General features: G+C 38.6%; 1 long non-coding RNA gene across 1 annotated transcript in view; it reads left to right on the top strand.

Moving 5' to 3' along the window:
• LOC110348998 (uncharacterized) overlaps window positions 1-11,713 on the top strand; it is a 79,704-nt gene extending 67,991 nt beyond the window's left edge. The window contains exon 5 of the long non-coding RNA XR_002394656.2: window positions 10,716-11,713. This is a non-coding gene — a long non-coding RNA (uncharacterized LOC110348998). The remainder of the gene's footprint in view (window positions 1-10,715) is intronic.
• The last annotated feature ends 5,103 nt before the right edge of the window (window positions 11,714-16,816 follow it).

The raw sequence follows: 16,816 nt of genomic DNA, 5'->3' as shown, positions 1-16,816 counted from the left end.
AGAGCTGGTCTGTATAACTACTGTAGCACTACAGAAATGGGAAGATGCATCACTTCTGAGATTAGGTTATAAAAGACACTGCACCCTCTGTCTTGGGCATATGTTCTTGGGCACACACTATCCCTGTCTTTCGGAGTCTACTTACTTTTGAGGAAGCTGTTGCTATGTTGAATAGTTGCTCCATATGGCTGCCACAAAGGTTACTAAACTTGACACTAAATGCACACTATACAGAAAGAAAAGTTGATAAATTGCAAATGTAAAATCTTCACTCTCTGAAAGATCCTCTTAAGAGGAATAAAAGAAAACATATATAATAGGAGAAAATATTTGCTAACCATGTATCTCACAAAGGACTAATATCTGGATGTACAAAAAATTCTCAAAACCAAACAGTACAAAAACTAAACACCCCAATTAGAAAATGGGCAAAATACATACACAGACATTTTCCCAAGGACAATATAAAAATAGTAATAAGCACATGAAACAATGTGCAAAATGAATAACCACAAGAGAAATGAAAATTTAAACCACAATAAAACAGCAGTACACCCCTATCTGAATGACTAAAATGAAACATAATGACAACACCAAGATGAGTCAAACAAACTACGATAAACCCAAACCATGGAATACTATTCAGTAACAAGGGAGAATAAACTATTAATAAGTGTAACACACAACTTGGATCAATTTCCAGAGCATTACGCTGAGTCAAAACAAAACAAAACAAAACAAATCAAAAGGTTCACATTCTATGATTCTATTTATGTAACATTCTTGAAATGGTAAAATTACAGAAATAGAGGACAGATTAATAGTTGCTAGGGCAAGGCAAGACAAGAGGGTGGTAGACGTGCTTTATTTTTTATTTTTATTTATTTATCTATTTATTTTTTTTCTTAAATTTTTTTATTGGTACATTTTAGGTAAACAATACAGTTACACTTATCATTGGGTGCTTGTATCTGTACATGATGTATCTTGGTTCTCATTTATTCCCCATTACCTGTGCGCCCTTCACTAATAAACCCTTCCCTATTTACATACTTTGTTTCCATTTTTTTTTCTTTTCTCATAATTTTTCCTTTCCCTTCTTTCCTTTCTCCTTCCCCTCCCACCACCCCTACACCTTTGGACCTTTTCCTATTTCAAAGTATTAATTATTAGTTATTAATCCTTTTAGTCCTTATTTACACTCTCAGTTTCTCACACTAGAGAAACTATTCAGTATTTACACCTGTGTCCTATTTATTTCACTTAAGAAGATGGCCTCAATATGCATCCATTTAGCTATAAATGACTCTAGTTTCTCGTTCTTTATGGCTGAGTAGTACTCCATTTTATATATAAAAAAACATATCTTCTTTATCCAGTTTCCAGTTGATGGGCACTTGGGCTGTTTCCAAGTTTTAGCTATTACAAATTGTGCTGCTATGAACATGAATGCACATATATCACTGTGGTATGATTCTTTTAATTCTTTTGGGAAAATACCCAAAAGGGAAATAGCTGGGTCAAATGGGACCTCCAGTCCTAGTTCTTTGAGGTATCTCCACATTGATTTCCACAGTGGTTGCACCAGTCTGCACTCCCACCAACAATGGAGAAGGGTTCCTTTCTCTCCACAACCCCGCCAGCATTTGTTATTGGTTGATTTCTTGATAGCAGCCATTCTTCCTGGGGTGAGGTGGAATCTCAGTGTTGTTTTCATCTGCATCTCTTCAATAACCAGTGATGTTGAACATTTTTTCATATATTTACTTGCTGCTTTTACTTTTTTGTCTGAGAAATGTCTGTTCATTTCAGATGCCCATTTTTAAATTGGGTCTTTGAATTTGGGGGGTCTGATTTTTTTCAGTTCTTTATATATTCTAGATAATAGCCCTTTGTCTGAGTTACAGCTGCTAAAAATTTTTTCCCACATTGTAGGTTGTCTGTTAGCTCTGTTAGTGGTTTCTCTTGCAGTGCAAAAGCTTTTCAATAAGATGAAATCCCAGTTGTTGATTCTTTCTGCTAGTCCAGGTGCTACTGAGGTTTTGTACATAAAGTCTTTCCCTATGCCAATAACTTCAAGAGATCTACCTAACTTATCTTCCAGCAAGTTTAGTGTTTCTGGCTTAATATTTAGATCTTTAATCCACTTACATCTCAGTTTAGTGCATGGTGATAGATATGGGTCTAGTTTTTTTTTTGTATTAAATTCTTTTATTGGTACATTGTAGGTATACAACACAATTACATTTCTCATTGGGAATTGTACCTTTATATAATGCATCTTGGTTCTTATTTTTTCCCCATTCCTAGCCCTCCCTTCACCCCCTCCACCCTTCCCTATTTACAAAGACTTTATTTCCATTTTTTCTATTTCTCATCATTTCTCCTTTCCCTTCTTTCCTTTCCCCTGCCCCTCCCACTACTCCTACCCCTTTGGACCTTTTCTTCCTATTTTACATTATTGATTATTCATTCTAATCATTGGTACATTTTAGGTATACAATGTAATGACATTCATCATTGGAAATTTGCACCTTTACATAGTCTCTCTTGGTCCTTATTTTTCACCCTTGCCCAGCCCTCCCTTCAACCCCTCCACTCCTCCCTATTTACAAAGATTTTGTTCCTATTTTTCCATTTTCTCATATTAATCCCATTCCCTTCTATCCTTTCCCTTAGCCCTCCCACTTCCTTCCCCTTTACTCCTTTTCTTCCTATTTCACATTACCTATTATACATTTCCTCCTTATTTACACTTTCAGTTTCTCACATGAGAAAAACTATTGGGTATTTACACATGTGTGTCCTATTTATTTCACTTAAGAGTATTGGCTCAATGTGCATCCACTTAGCTATAAATGTCTCTAATTTCTCATTTGTTATGGCTCAGTAGTACTCCATTTTATTTAAAAAAAAACACACACATTTTCTTTATCCAGTCTCCAGTTGATGGACATTTGGGCTGTTTCCAAGTTTTAGCTATTACAAACTGCGCTGCTATGAACATGGGTGCACATATATCACTGTGGTATGATTCTTTTAATTCTTTGGGGAAGATCCCCAGCAGTGGAATAGCAGGGTCAAATGGGACTTCCAGTCCTAGTTCTTTGAGGTATCTCCATACTGATTTGCACAGTGCTTGCACCAGTCTACACTCCCACCAGCAGTGGAGCAGGGTTCCTCTTTCCCCACAGCCCTGCCAGCATTTGTTATTGGTTGATTTCATGATAGCAGCCATTCTTTCTGGAGTGAAGTGGAATCTCAGCGTTGTTTTCATTTGCATCTCTCGAATGACCAGTGATGTTGAACATTTTTTCATGTATTTATTTGCAATTTCTACTTCTTTGTCTGAGAAATGTCTGTTTATTTCAGATGCCCATTTTCAATTTGGGCCTTTAAATTTGGGAGGTCTGATCTTTTTAAGTTCTTTATAGATTTGAGATAGTAGACCTTTGTCTGAGGAAGAGCGGGTGAAGGTATTTTCCCACATTGTGGGTTGTCTCTTCACACTGTTGGTGGTTTCTCTTGCTGTGCAGAAACCTTTTAATAAGAAGAGATCCAACTTGTTGATTGTTTGGGCTAGTTCACGGGCAACTGAGGTTTTGTTGATAAAATATTTTCTTACACCATTGTCTTCAAGGGTTCTACCTAACCTCTGTTCCAGCTGGTTCAGTGTTTCTGTTTCAATATTTAGATCTTTAATCCATTTTGATTTTAGTTTAGTGCATGGTGAGAGATACAGGTCTAGTTTTAATCTTTGGCAAGTTGAAGCCCAGTTTTTCCAGCACCATTTATTAAAGAGGCTATCTTTCCTCCAGTGAGGGTGTTTGGCTCCTTTGTCAAAGACGAGATGGCTGAGTGTGTCTGGAGTTGTTTCTTCATCTTCTAATCTGTTCCACTGGTCCTCAGGTCTGTTTCTTTGCCAGTACCATGCTGCTTTTATCACAGTAGCTTTGTAGTCTAGTTTCAAGTTGGGGATTGTGATACCCCCTGCCATGTGTCTGTTACCTAGAATTGCTTTTGCTATTCTGGGTCTCTTCTTATTCCAAGTGAATTTTTGGATTGTTTTCTCAAGGTCCATGAAGTATGCTGCTGGGATCTCAATTGGAATTGGATTAAATCTATATAGCAGTTTTGGAAGTATGGCCATTTTCACTATATTAATCCTTCCTACCCAGGAGCAGGGGATGTCTGTCTATTTTCTGATATCATCTTCAATCTCTCTTTTCAGAGTGCCATAGTTTTCAGAGAAGAGGTCTTTCATTTCTTTCGTTAGGATGATTCCTAGGTATTTCAGCTTTTTGGATGCTATTGTGAAAGGAATTATTTGCCCTATTTCTCTCTCAGTGAGTCTGTCATTGGTGTAGAGGAAAGCTATGGATTTTTGTGTGTTGACCTTGTAAGCAGCTACTTGACTGAATTTGGTTATTAAGTCTAGAAGACTTTTGGTGGAGTTCTTGGGGTCTTCTATATAGAGTATCATGTCATCTGCAAATAATGACAATTTGACTTCTTCATTACCTATCTTTGTCCCTTTTATTTCCTTCTCTTGTCTAATTGTTGTGGCTAATATTTCCAGAACTATATTGAACAAGAGTGGTGATAGTGGACATCCTTGTCTTGTTCCTGATTTTAGTGTGAAGGATTTCAGTTTTTGACCATTTAGTATGATATTGGCTGTTGTTTTTTCATAGATGGCTTCTATCAGTTTGAGGTAGAGACCATCTATTCCAATTTTTTGTAGGGTTTTTATCATAAATGCATGTTGGATTTTGTCAAATGCTTTTTCTGCATCTATGGAGATAATCATATGGTTCTTGTCCTTGGCTCTATTAATATAGTGTATTACATTGTTTGATTTGCATATATTGAACCATCCCTGCATCCCTGGGATGAATCCCACTTGATCAGGGTGTATGATCTTCTTGATGATCTTCTGCATTCTGTTTGCCATTATCTCATTAAGGATTTTTGCATCTATGTTCATTAGTGAGATTGGCCTATAGTTCTCTTTTTCAGTTGGGTCTTTCTCTGCTTTGGGGATCAAGGTGATGCTTGCTTCCAGGAATGAATTTGGGAGTATTGCTTCCCTTTCAATTTCATTGAAGAGTTTAAAGAGTAGTCGCAGCAGTTCCTCTCTAAATGTCTTGTAGAATTCAGCAATGAAGCCATCAGGGCCCAGACTTTTCTTAGTTGATAAGTTTTTAATTACATTTTCAATTTCATTGGTTGATATTGGGTTGTTCAGAATTTCTAGGTCTTCTTCGTTCCCCTTTGGTAATTCATATGTATCTAGGAATCTGTCCATTTCTTCTGTGTTGTCCATCTTATTGGCATATAGGTTCTGGAAGTAGGTATTGATGATTCTGTGGATTTCTGCTGGGTCCATTGTAATTTCACCCTTTTCATTCCTAATTGCTTGGATTTGGGCCTTTTCTTTCCTTTTTCTGACAAGTTTGGCTAAGGGTTTGTCAATTTTGTTTATTCTTTCAAAGAACCAACTCTTGGCTTCATTGATTTTTTTATATCATTCTCTTAGTCTCCATTGCATTGATTTCTCCTCTGATCTTTATAATTTCCTCCTTGTATGAGCTTTGGGGTTGTCCTGCTCTTCTTTTTCTAGAAGCTTGAGGTTCAGCATCAGGTTGTTTAATTGGGCTCGTTCTGTTTTCCTAATATGCGTATTCACTGCTATGAGTTTCCCTAGTAAGACTGCTTTCATTGTGTCCCATAGATTCCGATATGTTGTATTGTCATTGTCATTTAATTGAAGGAACTGTCTGATTTCTTCTTTAATTTCCTCTGTGACCCATTGGTTATTCAGAAGTGTGTTGTTCAATTTCCACATGTTTATGAACTTTTTTGAGTTTCTTTTGCTATGGATCTCCAATTTCATCGCACTATGGTCTGATAATATACAGGGGATAACTTCAATTCCTTTGTACTTACTTAAACATGTTCTATGTGTGAGTATGTGGTCTATTTTGAAGAATGCCCCATGTGCAGCTGCGAAGAATGTGTATTCTGATTTTGTGGGGTGGAAGACTCTGCAAACATCTGTTAAGCTCATTTGTTCAAGAGTTCGATTGAGCTCTAGTATTTCATTACTTATTTTTAGTCTAGTTGATCTATCTATTTGTGACAGTGGGGTGTTGAGGTCCCCCACTACAACTGTATTAGTGCATATATGACTGTTCATGTCCATTAGTATTTGTTTTATATAGTTGGGTGCACTAGTGTTTGGTGCATAGATATTTATGATTGTCATCTCTTCCTCTTGGATTCTTCCCTTTCCAAGGATGTAGTGTCTTTCTTCATCTCTCTTAATCAATGATGGTTTGAAATCTACTTGATCTGTAAAGAGGATAGCTACTCCTGCTTTTTTTGTGGGGGGGGGAGGGGGTTCCTGTCACATGGAGTATTGTTTTCCACCATTTAACTTTCAGTCTATGAGTTTCCTTTTGAATTAAGTGTGTTTCTTGTATGCAACATATTGTTGGATTTTGCTTCTTGACCCATTCTGCCAGTCTATTTCTTTTGATTGGTGAAGTGAGACCATTAACATTGATGATTATAACTGAAATGTATTGACTTGTCATTGCAGTGACTTTTTCTTTTTGTTGGGTTTTCCCCCTTTCCATTTAATTTCTTGTCATGCCAGATGGGTTCATTCTGCTTTGCTTCCTGGGGTTGTGATCCTCAATGTCTGTTCCTAGGATATTGTGCAAAATTCTTTGGAGTGCTGGTTTGGTATTCAGGAAGTTCCTAAGTTGCTCTTTGTCATGAAAGTATCTTCTTTCTCCATCCATTTTGAAAGTTTTGCAGGGTACATCAATGTGGGTTGGTGGCTGTTTTATTTTAGGGCTTGGAATATGACACTCCAAGCTCTTATTGCCCTGATGGTTTGTGTTGAGAAGTCTGTTGCGATTCTGATGGGCTTTCCTTTGTATGTGATTTGTTTCTTTTCTCTGACTGCTTGTAGAACTTTGTTCTTCTGTTGAGTTTCTGGAATCTTAACAATTATATGCCTATGTGTAGATTTTTTTTGATCAAGGCTATTTGGCATCCTATATGCCTCACTTATCTGTATGTCAAGCTCTTTCCCCCTGCTTGGGAAGTTTTCTGCCATTATTTCTGTGAAGATATTTTTTATGTCATCTCCACTCTCTCCTATTTCTTCATTGATTCTAATCAGTCTTATGTTATTCTTCTTTGCATCATCTAGCAGCTGCTGGATTGATTTCTCATGTTCCCTTATAATTTTGAAGCAATTTTTCTTTTCCTGGTCACTAATGGCAATCTTATCTTCTATATCTGAAATTCTGTCCTCACATTGGCTCATTCTGCTGTGTAGACTTTCAATGGAGTTTTTCATGTCCTGGAAATCTATTTGCATCTGTTTTATCTATTCCATTTGTTTCCTATGTTGGGATTCCATCATGTTCCTGAGCTCCTCTCTAGATTTATTAATCATGTCTTGCACTAGGGGCACAATTTCTCCTGTTATCTGAGAAATTATTTCTGATTTCATTTTTTTCAGATCCCCTTTTGTTGCCAGTTCAGTGGGTCTAGGTTGTTGAGTATCAGAGTGTTCCATCTCATTTCCCTTTGGGGTTGGTGTAGGTGATCTCGAAGTCTGGTTTTGAGACTTATTTACATGTTTTCTTATTTCAACTGGGGCGGGGGGCTGTTAGCACCTGCACGGATTACCTCCTCTGAGCTGGGAGAGATAGGACAGGGACCTGAAGCAGCGGTAGGGATAGCTGACCCAAAAGCCCTTTCCTGTGGGCTGGGAGCACTGGGAGGGATGGTGGATGGGAAGCCCCTTCCTCTGGACCAGGAGCAGTGGGATGGCAGCTTACAAGCCCCTACCTCTGAGCCGGGAGTGGTGGGAGGGAAGGTGGCCTGGAAGCCCCTTTGTCTGGGCCAGGAGCAGCGGGACAGAAGGTGGCCCAAAAGCCCTTTCCTCTGGGCTGGGAGCAGCGGGAGGGATGGTGACTGGGAAGCCCCTTCCTCTGGACCAGGAGCAGCGGGACTCAGTACCGTGGTCTGGTGGTCTGGTGTCCTCTGCGTCTTTGTAGTGTGGAACCAGGTGGCTGTCTGTCTGCTGCGGGGTGATTTGGCATCTTCTGCACGACTCGGGACCTCGGTAGGGTGTGCATAGACCTGCCTGTCTGCAGCGGGCTGATTTGGCGTGTTCTGTGCGACCAAGAAACAGTATTTTGTAGATGAATGGGTCAATAAGTACAGATAAATGTAGAACAGTCTATTGCATAAATAATGAAAAGACCTTCAAGAGAGCAGATGAAGGGTTAGGCATAAAAAGTCCTGCTAGGAGAGGTGATTTAAGCCAGTCATGGAGGGAGCTGATGGGTGAGAGTATTGGAGATGTGAGAGATGCACATCCTACATGTTCCCAGAGAAATCTAGGCTTGCTCCTGAATCATTTGCCACAATTACATTGCCTCAAAATTGTTCTTTCAACCGTTTCTCACTAATATATGAGCTTCAGATACTTAGCTTTAATCTCTGTATTCCTAGAATGTAGCTCAATTCTTGTTATATGATAAGTGTTCAAAACACAGAAGAATGACTCAGGTGAGATTTGGAGGCAACATAGACCAATTGTGAGCCAGGAGCCATAAAAAATATTTCTTGGTTTAAAACAATGGATGTATTTAGGAAAATTACTTTTGTAAAGGATGATCCTTTGACTTTACCTTGCATGCTTAGATTTTCCTTAACAGTGAGTCAGGAGCCTAACTCAATTCTTGAGTGTGTCTTCAACAACAGGGTTGAGAATTGATTTTGAGAAGTTGTGTGTGGGCGAGAAGGGGGAGAGGAGAAAAGAGGCTGTGGGCTGAGAGACTTGCTGGGCAGGTGTTTCAGGCAGTCAGCATGAGACAAGGGAGGGATGAACTGAAGGGGTAGGTGTGAGAATAAAGGGGAGATAGGAGGAGAGTGCAGAAGCAGAAGTAAAGGCTGGAGATTATTAAAGATTTAGAGTGGATTCATTCATTTTCTTCTCTGTCCTTTTATTTCTAAATTCACTCATGCTTTATTCAGCATTGGGGAGTGTTAAGTGCTCTTCTCCGATTGCAGTCTGGGTGACAACTTTAGGGGACATCATAGAGAGTGGCCATGCAGCATTGTGAACTCTTAATTTCATCCACATTGGGTCTTGTCTCAGTTCTCCCATTGTGGTTCTTGGGCAATTTATTTAACTTCTCTAAACCTCACGCTTCTCAAGGAATAATGGAATAACACTTCTCATGGAATAATAACCTCATAAGGTTATTTTGAGAACTGCCTGAAATCGCACACCAACTAACAAAGGCTGGCTATTGTATGATAAGTGAATTTTTCTTAAGCATTTACCTATGTGTCAGGCACTGTGACAGATAGTAGGAAAACAAGACAGAAAAGACCTCATCTCATCCTCCAGTACCCTAAAGAAAACTTTTCAGGGTGGGGTGCTGTGTAATCTATAGTGGTAAATGACCTAATGGAAAGATGATGCTGGCATCATGGAATTCAGACAAAGGGATTAATAGGGCTTGGGGAATTCGTGGAGAACCACAGGTTGTTGAATAGAATGGTTTTGAAAAGGAGTAGAAGTTGGAAGGTGAATGAGGAAGAAAAAAGAATGTCAGACAAAAGGAACAGCATGTACAAAAGAGCAAAGAATAATGATGTGGCCCCTTCCAGGGTTATACTGGGGACAAACTGAGGCCCCACAGGTAGTGCACTGGGCTCCTGGGTACATAGCAAGCTTCTAGGTATATAGTAAGCACTCGACAAGTAAACAAAAACTTGTTCCAGCTGTGTCTTCCTTACACCACATGGGACTTAAACCAAAAAAATGGAAGTACACCTCAAAAAAGGTAAGGAGAGAAGGAAATCAGGGGTTCCAAGGCCCAGGTTTCTATAACCATGGCTGATTTGTGAATGGAGAGATACCAAACCAGGAGCCTACACATGAGGCTGATGAAAGTCACTCAGGGTGAAAGGGGCAGAAACAAGAGCATTCACATCACATACACCAAGGAAGGGAAAGGCCCAAGAATGTGTTTGGTCAGTTAAGTCAAGTATAATAAGAGGTCAAAATAGAAGAATGTTACCAGGGCTCTTCCAGTGGCCTTCAACATCCTCAGAGGTGTCCTCGATAATGGTGGCAGCTATTTGGTGAGCCTAGCTCTCTCATGTCTCCCAAAGCTTGGGCAACATTTCTTCCTCCCCTGGTATCCCTACTTGTCTTCTGTTCCCCTAGCCTACTAAGTCCACGATATCTGCAGATCACAGAGATGTGGGAGGAAAATGGAACTGAGCTCTACCCTCAAGCCACTCCACAGACCAAGCTCCCTCGATGACCCCCCCACCCCCAACCTGAGTTTTTTCCTGGGTTTCATCTTCATGCAGGAGAATCCCATTGTCCTGAAGGGCAACTGCCCACATCCTGGATTCAGCCTCAGGGAAGAGTTTAGTAAGACAGAAAGAAATTAAAACACAGTTTTGGTCTTCATAGTACCTAGTGGTGCAATCTCCCAGGATATGACCTTAAAGGACTCAGATGTCAAATATTTAACAACAAATATACTCTTTTATCAGGATAAAGTCCTTCAAGACCAGGTTTTTCACAAATGTACTGGGAATTTGTGAGCACACATTAATCCCCATACTATCCATCTATCCCAATTCTTGTGATGACCCTTCAGGTGCTGATAGTTCTACACAACACTCCAGGTGAACAGCTGTCTTGGCCTGAACCTTGCACCAGTGCTTCAGGATGTGAGTTCCGTCTGCTTTATAGCTGCAACCCTGAAGATGGAGTCACACTTGAAAGAACAGTGATTCAATGGAGGAGACAAATAAACATGCAGGCAGGATGTTCCCTTTCTTGCTTGCTTCCTCTTTTTTGCTCTCTAAATCACCTTATATTTTCTTTTTTTAAAATTAATTTTATTGGTACATTTTAGGTATGTAATACAAAGACATTCATCATTGGAATTTTGCACCTTTACATAATCTCTCTTGGTTCTTATATTTTCCCCATTCCCCTGCGCTCCATGCAATCCCTCTATCCCGCCATATTTTCAAATACTTTGTTTCCGTTTTTCATTTTCTCATATTAATTCCATTCCCTTCTTTCCCCTTCCACTTTGCCCATTTTCTTCCTATTTTACATTATCTATTACACCTTTTAGTCCTTATTTACACTTTCAGTTTCTCACACTAGAGAAACTATTTGGTATTTACACAAGTGTGTCCTATCTATTTCACTTAAGAGTATCACCTCAATGTGCATCCATTTAGCTAAAAATGTCTCTAGTTTCTCATTTTTTATGGCTGTGTAGTACTCCATTTTATTTTTAAAAAACCACATTTTCTTTATCCAGTCTCTAGTTGATGGGCATTTGGGTTGTTTCCAAGTTTTAGCTATTACAAACTGTGCTGCTATGAACATGGGTGCACATACATCACTGTGGTATGATTCGTTTAATTCTTTGGGGAAGATACCCAGCAGGGGAATAGCTGGATAAAATGGGACACTCCTAATTCTCCGTGTTATCTCCATACTGATTTCCACAGTGGTTGCATCGGTCTACATTTCCACCAGCAGTGGAGCAGGGTTCCTCTTTCCCCACAGTCCCACAAGCATTTGTTATTGGTTGATTTCATGACAGCAGCCATTCTTTCTGGGGTGAGGTGGAATCTCAGTGTTGTTTTCATTTGCATCTCTCAAATGACCAATGATGTTGAACATTTTTTCATGTATTTATTTGCAATTTCTACTTCTTTGTCTGAGAAATGTCTGTTTATTTCAGATGCCCATTTTTGGATTGGGTCTTTAAATTGGGGAGGTCTGGTTTTTTTAAGTACTTTATAGATACAAGATAGTAGACCTTTGTCTGAGGAACAACAGGTGAAAATTTTTTCCCACATTGTGGGTTGTCTCTTCACACTGTTGGTAATTTCTCTTGATGTGCAGAAGCTTTTTAATAAGAAGAGATCCCACTTGTTGATTGTTTGTGCTAGTTCACGGGCAATTGAGGTTTTGTTCATAAAATCTTTTCCTATACCAATGTCTTCAAGAGTTCTACCTAACCTCTGTTCCAGCTGGTTCAACATTTCTGTTTTAATATTTAGATCTTTAATCCATTTTCATTTTAATTTAGTGCATGGTGAGAGATATAAGTCTAGTTTTAATCTTTGGCAAGTTGAAATCCAATTTCTCCAGCACCATTTATTAAAGAGGCTATCTTTCCTCCAGTGAGGGTGTTTGGCTCCCTTGTCAAAGATGAGGTGGCTGAGTGTGTCAGGAGTTGTTTCTGCATCTTCTAATCTGTTCCCCTGGTCCTCAGGTCTGTTTCTTTGCCAGTACCACGCTGTTTTTTTTTTTTTTATCACAGTAGCTTTGTAGTAGAGTTTCAATTTGAGGATTTTGATACCCTCTGCCATGTCTGTGTTGCCTAGGATTGGTTTTGCTATTCTAGGTCTCTTCTTATTCCAAATGAATTTTTGGATTGGTTTCTCAAGGTCCATGAAGTATGCTGCTGGGATCTCAATTGGAATTGCATTGAATCTACACAGCAGTTTTGGAAGTATAGCCATTTTCACTATGTTGATTCTTCCTACCCAGGAGCAAGGGATATCTTGCCATTTTCTGATATCATCTTCAGTCTCTCTTTTCAGAGTGCTATAATTTTCAGCGAAGAGGTCTTTGATTTCTTTAGTTAGGTTGATTCCTAGGTATTTCAGTTTTTTCACTGCTATTGTGAAAAGTATTGTTTGCCCTATTTCTATCTCAGTGAGTCTGTTGTTCATGTAGAGGAAAGCTATTGATTGATGTGTGTTGACCTTGTATCCAGGTACTTTACTAAATTTGGTTATTACGTCTAGAAGATTTTTGGTGGATTTCTCGGGGTCTTCTATATAAAGTATCATGTCATCTACAAATAAAGACAATTTGATTTCTTCATTTCCTATCTTTATTCCTTTTATTTCTTTCTCTTTTCTAATTGCTGTGGCTAATGTTTCCAAGACTATATTGAACAGGAGTGGTGATAGTGGACATCCTTGTTTTGATCCTGATTTTAGTGTGAAGGATTTCAGTTTTAGACCATTTAGTATGATATTGGCTGTTGGTTTTTCATAGATGGCTTTTATCATACTAAGGTAGAGACCATCTGTTCTAATTTTTTAGGGTTTTTATCATAGATGCCTGTTGGATTTCGTCAAATGCTTTTTCTGAATCTATTGAGATGATCTTATGGATTTGTCCTTGGCTGTATTGATACAGTGTATTACATTGATTGATTTGCGTATGTTGAACCATCCCTGCATCCCTGGGATGAATCCCACTTGGTCAGGGTGTGTGATCTTCTTGATGATCTTCTGCATTCTGTTTCCCAGTATCTTATTAAGGATTTTTGCATCTATGTTCATTAGTGAGATTGGCCTATAGTTCTCTTTTTGGGTTGGGTCTTTGTCTGCTTTGGGGATCAAGGTGATGCTTGCTTTCAGGAATGAATTTGGGAGGATTGCTTCCCTTTCAATTTCATTGAAGAGTTTAAACAGGAGTGGCAGTAGTTCCTCTCTAAATATCTTGTACAATTCAGCAGTGAATCCATCAGGACCTGGGCTTTTCTTAGTTGGTAAGTTTTTAATTACATTTTCAATTTCATTGGTTGATATTGTGTTGTTTAGAATTTTTAGGTTTTCTTCGTTCAGCTTTGGTAATTCATATGTATCTAGGAATCTGTCCATTTCTTCTGTGTTTTCTATCTTATTGGCCTATAAGTTCTTAAAGTAGGTATTGATGATCCTCTGGATTTCTGCTGGGTCTGTTGTAATTTCATCCTTTTCATTCCTAATTGCATGGATTTGGGCCTTCTCTTTCCTTTTCATGATAAGTTTGGCTAAGGGTTTGTCAATTTTGTTTATTCTTTCAAAGAACCAACTCTTGGCTTCATTGATTTTTTGTATCATTGTCTTAGTCTCCATTGCATTGATTTCTTCCCTGATCTTTATAATTTCCTCCCTTGTATGAGATTTGGGTTTGTTCTGCTCTTCCTTTTCTAGAAGCTTGAGGTTCAGCATCAGGTTGTTTAATTGGGCTCACTCTGTTTTCCTAATATAACTATTCACTGCTATTCATTTCCCTCATAAGACTGCTTTCATTGTGTCCCATAGATTCCGATATGTTGTATTGTCCTTGTCATGTAATTGTATGATTACTTCTTTAATTTCCTCTGTGATCCATTGGTTATTCAGAAGTGTGTTGTTCAATTTCCCTGTGTTTATGAAATTCTTGCAGTTTCTTTTGCTTTTGATCTTCAATTTCATCACACTATGGTCTGATAATATACAGGGGATAACTTCAATTCTTTTGCAGTTACTTAAACATGTTCTATGAGCAAATATGTGGTCTATTTTGGAGAATGGCCCATGTGCAGCTGAAAAGAATGTGCGTTCTGATTTTGTGGGGTGGAACACTCTGTAAACATCTGTTAAGTTCATTTGTTCAAGAGTTTGATTGAGTTCTAGTATTTTGTTGCTTATTTTTTGTCTAGTTGATCTAACTATTTGTGACTGTGTGGTACTGAGGTCCTCCACTACTGTTGTATTAGTGCTTATTTGAATTTTCTCGTCTGTTAGTATTTGTTTTATGTAGTTGGGTACACTAGTGTTTAGTGCACATGTGTTTATGATTGTCATCTCTTTCTCTTGGATTGTTCCCTTTACAAGCATGTAGTGTCCTTCTTTGTCTCTCTTAATCAGTGTTGCTTTGAAATCTACTTGATCTGCCAAGAGGATAGCTACTCCTGCTTTTTTTCAGGTTCCCATCACATGAAGTATTGTTTTCCACCCTTTAACTTTCAGTCTATGAATTTCTTTTTCAATGAACTGTGTTTCTTGTATACAGCATATTGTTGGATCTTGTTTCTTGACCCATTCTGCCAGTCTGTTTCTTTTGATTGGTTAGTTGAGATCATAAACATTGATGGTTATAACTGATACATATTGACTTATCATTGTCATAACTATTTCTTTTTGTTGGATTCTCCCCCTTTATATTTAATTTTGTGTCATGCCCAATGGATTCATTCTGCTGGGCTTCTTGGGGTTGTGATCCTCATTGACTTTTCCTAGTATATTGTCAAAAATTTTTGATGTGCTGGTTTGGTATTCATGAAGTTCCTAAGATGCTCTTTGTCATGAAAGTATCTTATTTCTCCATCAATTTTGAAAGATAGTTTTACAGGGTACATCAATCTGGGTTGGAGCCTATTTTCCTTTAGGGCTTGAAATACGTCACTCTTAAGCTCTTATTGCCTTGAGGGTTTGTGTTGAGAAGTCTGCTGTGATTCTGATGGGCTTTCCTTTGTATTCAATTTGTTTCTTTTATTACTGCTTGTAGAATTTTGTTCTTCTGTTGTGTTTCTGAAATCTTAACTATTATATGCCTATGTGTAGATATTTTTTGATAAAGGCTATCTGGAGTCCTATATGCCTCACTTATCTGTATGTCATGTTCTTCTCCTCTGCTTGGGAAGTTTTGTGCCAACACTTCTGTGAACAGTTTTTTTTTTTTGTCTTCTGCACTCTCTCCTCTTTCTTCATTGACTCCAATCAGTCTTATGTTATTCTTCTTTGCATCGTCTTGTAGCTGCTTGATTGATTTCTCGTGGTTCCTTACAATTTTAAAGCAATTTTTCTTTTCCTGGTCACTAATTGCAATCTTATCTTCTATATCTGAAATTCTGCCCTCACATTGGCTCATTCTGCTGCATAGACTTTCGATGGAGTTTTTAATCTCCTGGATATCTGTTTGCATCTGTTTTATGGATTCCATTTGTTTCCTATGCTGGGATTCCATCATGTTCCTCATATCCTCTATTTTTTTTTTATTTGTGTCTTCTCTAGACTTATTAATCATGTCTTGGACTATGGGCACAATCTCTGCTGTTATGTGAGAAATTATTTCTGATTTCATTTTTTCCAGATCCTCTTTTGTTGCCAGTTCAGAGAGTCCAGGTGGTTGAGTATCAGATTGTTCCATCTCATTTCCCTTTGGGGTTGCTTGAGGTGATCTGGGTGTCTGGTTTTGAGACTTGTTTAAGTGTCTTCTCATTTCAACCAGGGTGCGGGGAGTGCTTGATGTGCTGCGGGCAGCAATACTGCACCCCAGAAGGTTCACCTCCTCTGTGCTGGTGGCAGCTCTGCTCCTAGGCACTGGAGGTGGTCATACAGCCCCCCGGAATGTTCACCTCCTCTGTGCTGGGGATGACTCTCCTCCTCTGCCTTACCTTATATTTTCTAAAATTGAAACAGTGAATCTACTCTGAAGAATTACTCTGGATAGGAATATAAACTAACATGGTAATATTCAATTCACTTTTGGTTTATCAGTATGTTAAAACATGGAACAAAATGGACTAAAATAAAGATGCAAGATGGATAGAGATCTTAATATAATTTTGGTGGAGAAATATAGGCAAAAGCAAGAGATTGAAAAGAAAGTACATTGTTAAGGAAAAATAAGTCCTACGTAACATAGAAAAGAGCCAAGAAAAGCTAAAATCTATGCTAGCATGAGACAAGCCCTTGCCTTTTCCTCACAGACTGGACTGTGTTTTATTGTGGCTCTTAGTCTGCAAGATTTTCCTTACTTTATGCTCAAAAAAATGGAGGTTGATCATCAAATACTAATTTGACCTCTACTAATTACAAAGCAGAATACTTAGATGGAATGCTACTCTAAAACCCCCCATCAGGGCTGGGGATTTAGCTCAGTGGTTCTGGTGCCTGCCTC

This window comes from Heterocephalus glaber, unplaced genomic scaffold (genome assembly GCF_053883595.1).
Source record: "Heterocephalus glaber isolate CG9 unplaced genomic scaffold, H.glaber_assembly_v1.0 deba00001666, whole genome shotgun sequence".
Lineage (NCBI taxonomy): Eukaryota > Metazoa > Chordata > Mammalia > Rodentia > Bathyergidae > Heterocephalus > Heterocephalus glaber.
The sequence above is the reverse complement of the archived record's forward strand: the minus strand, read 5'-3'. Positions and strand labels throughout refer to the sequence as shown.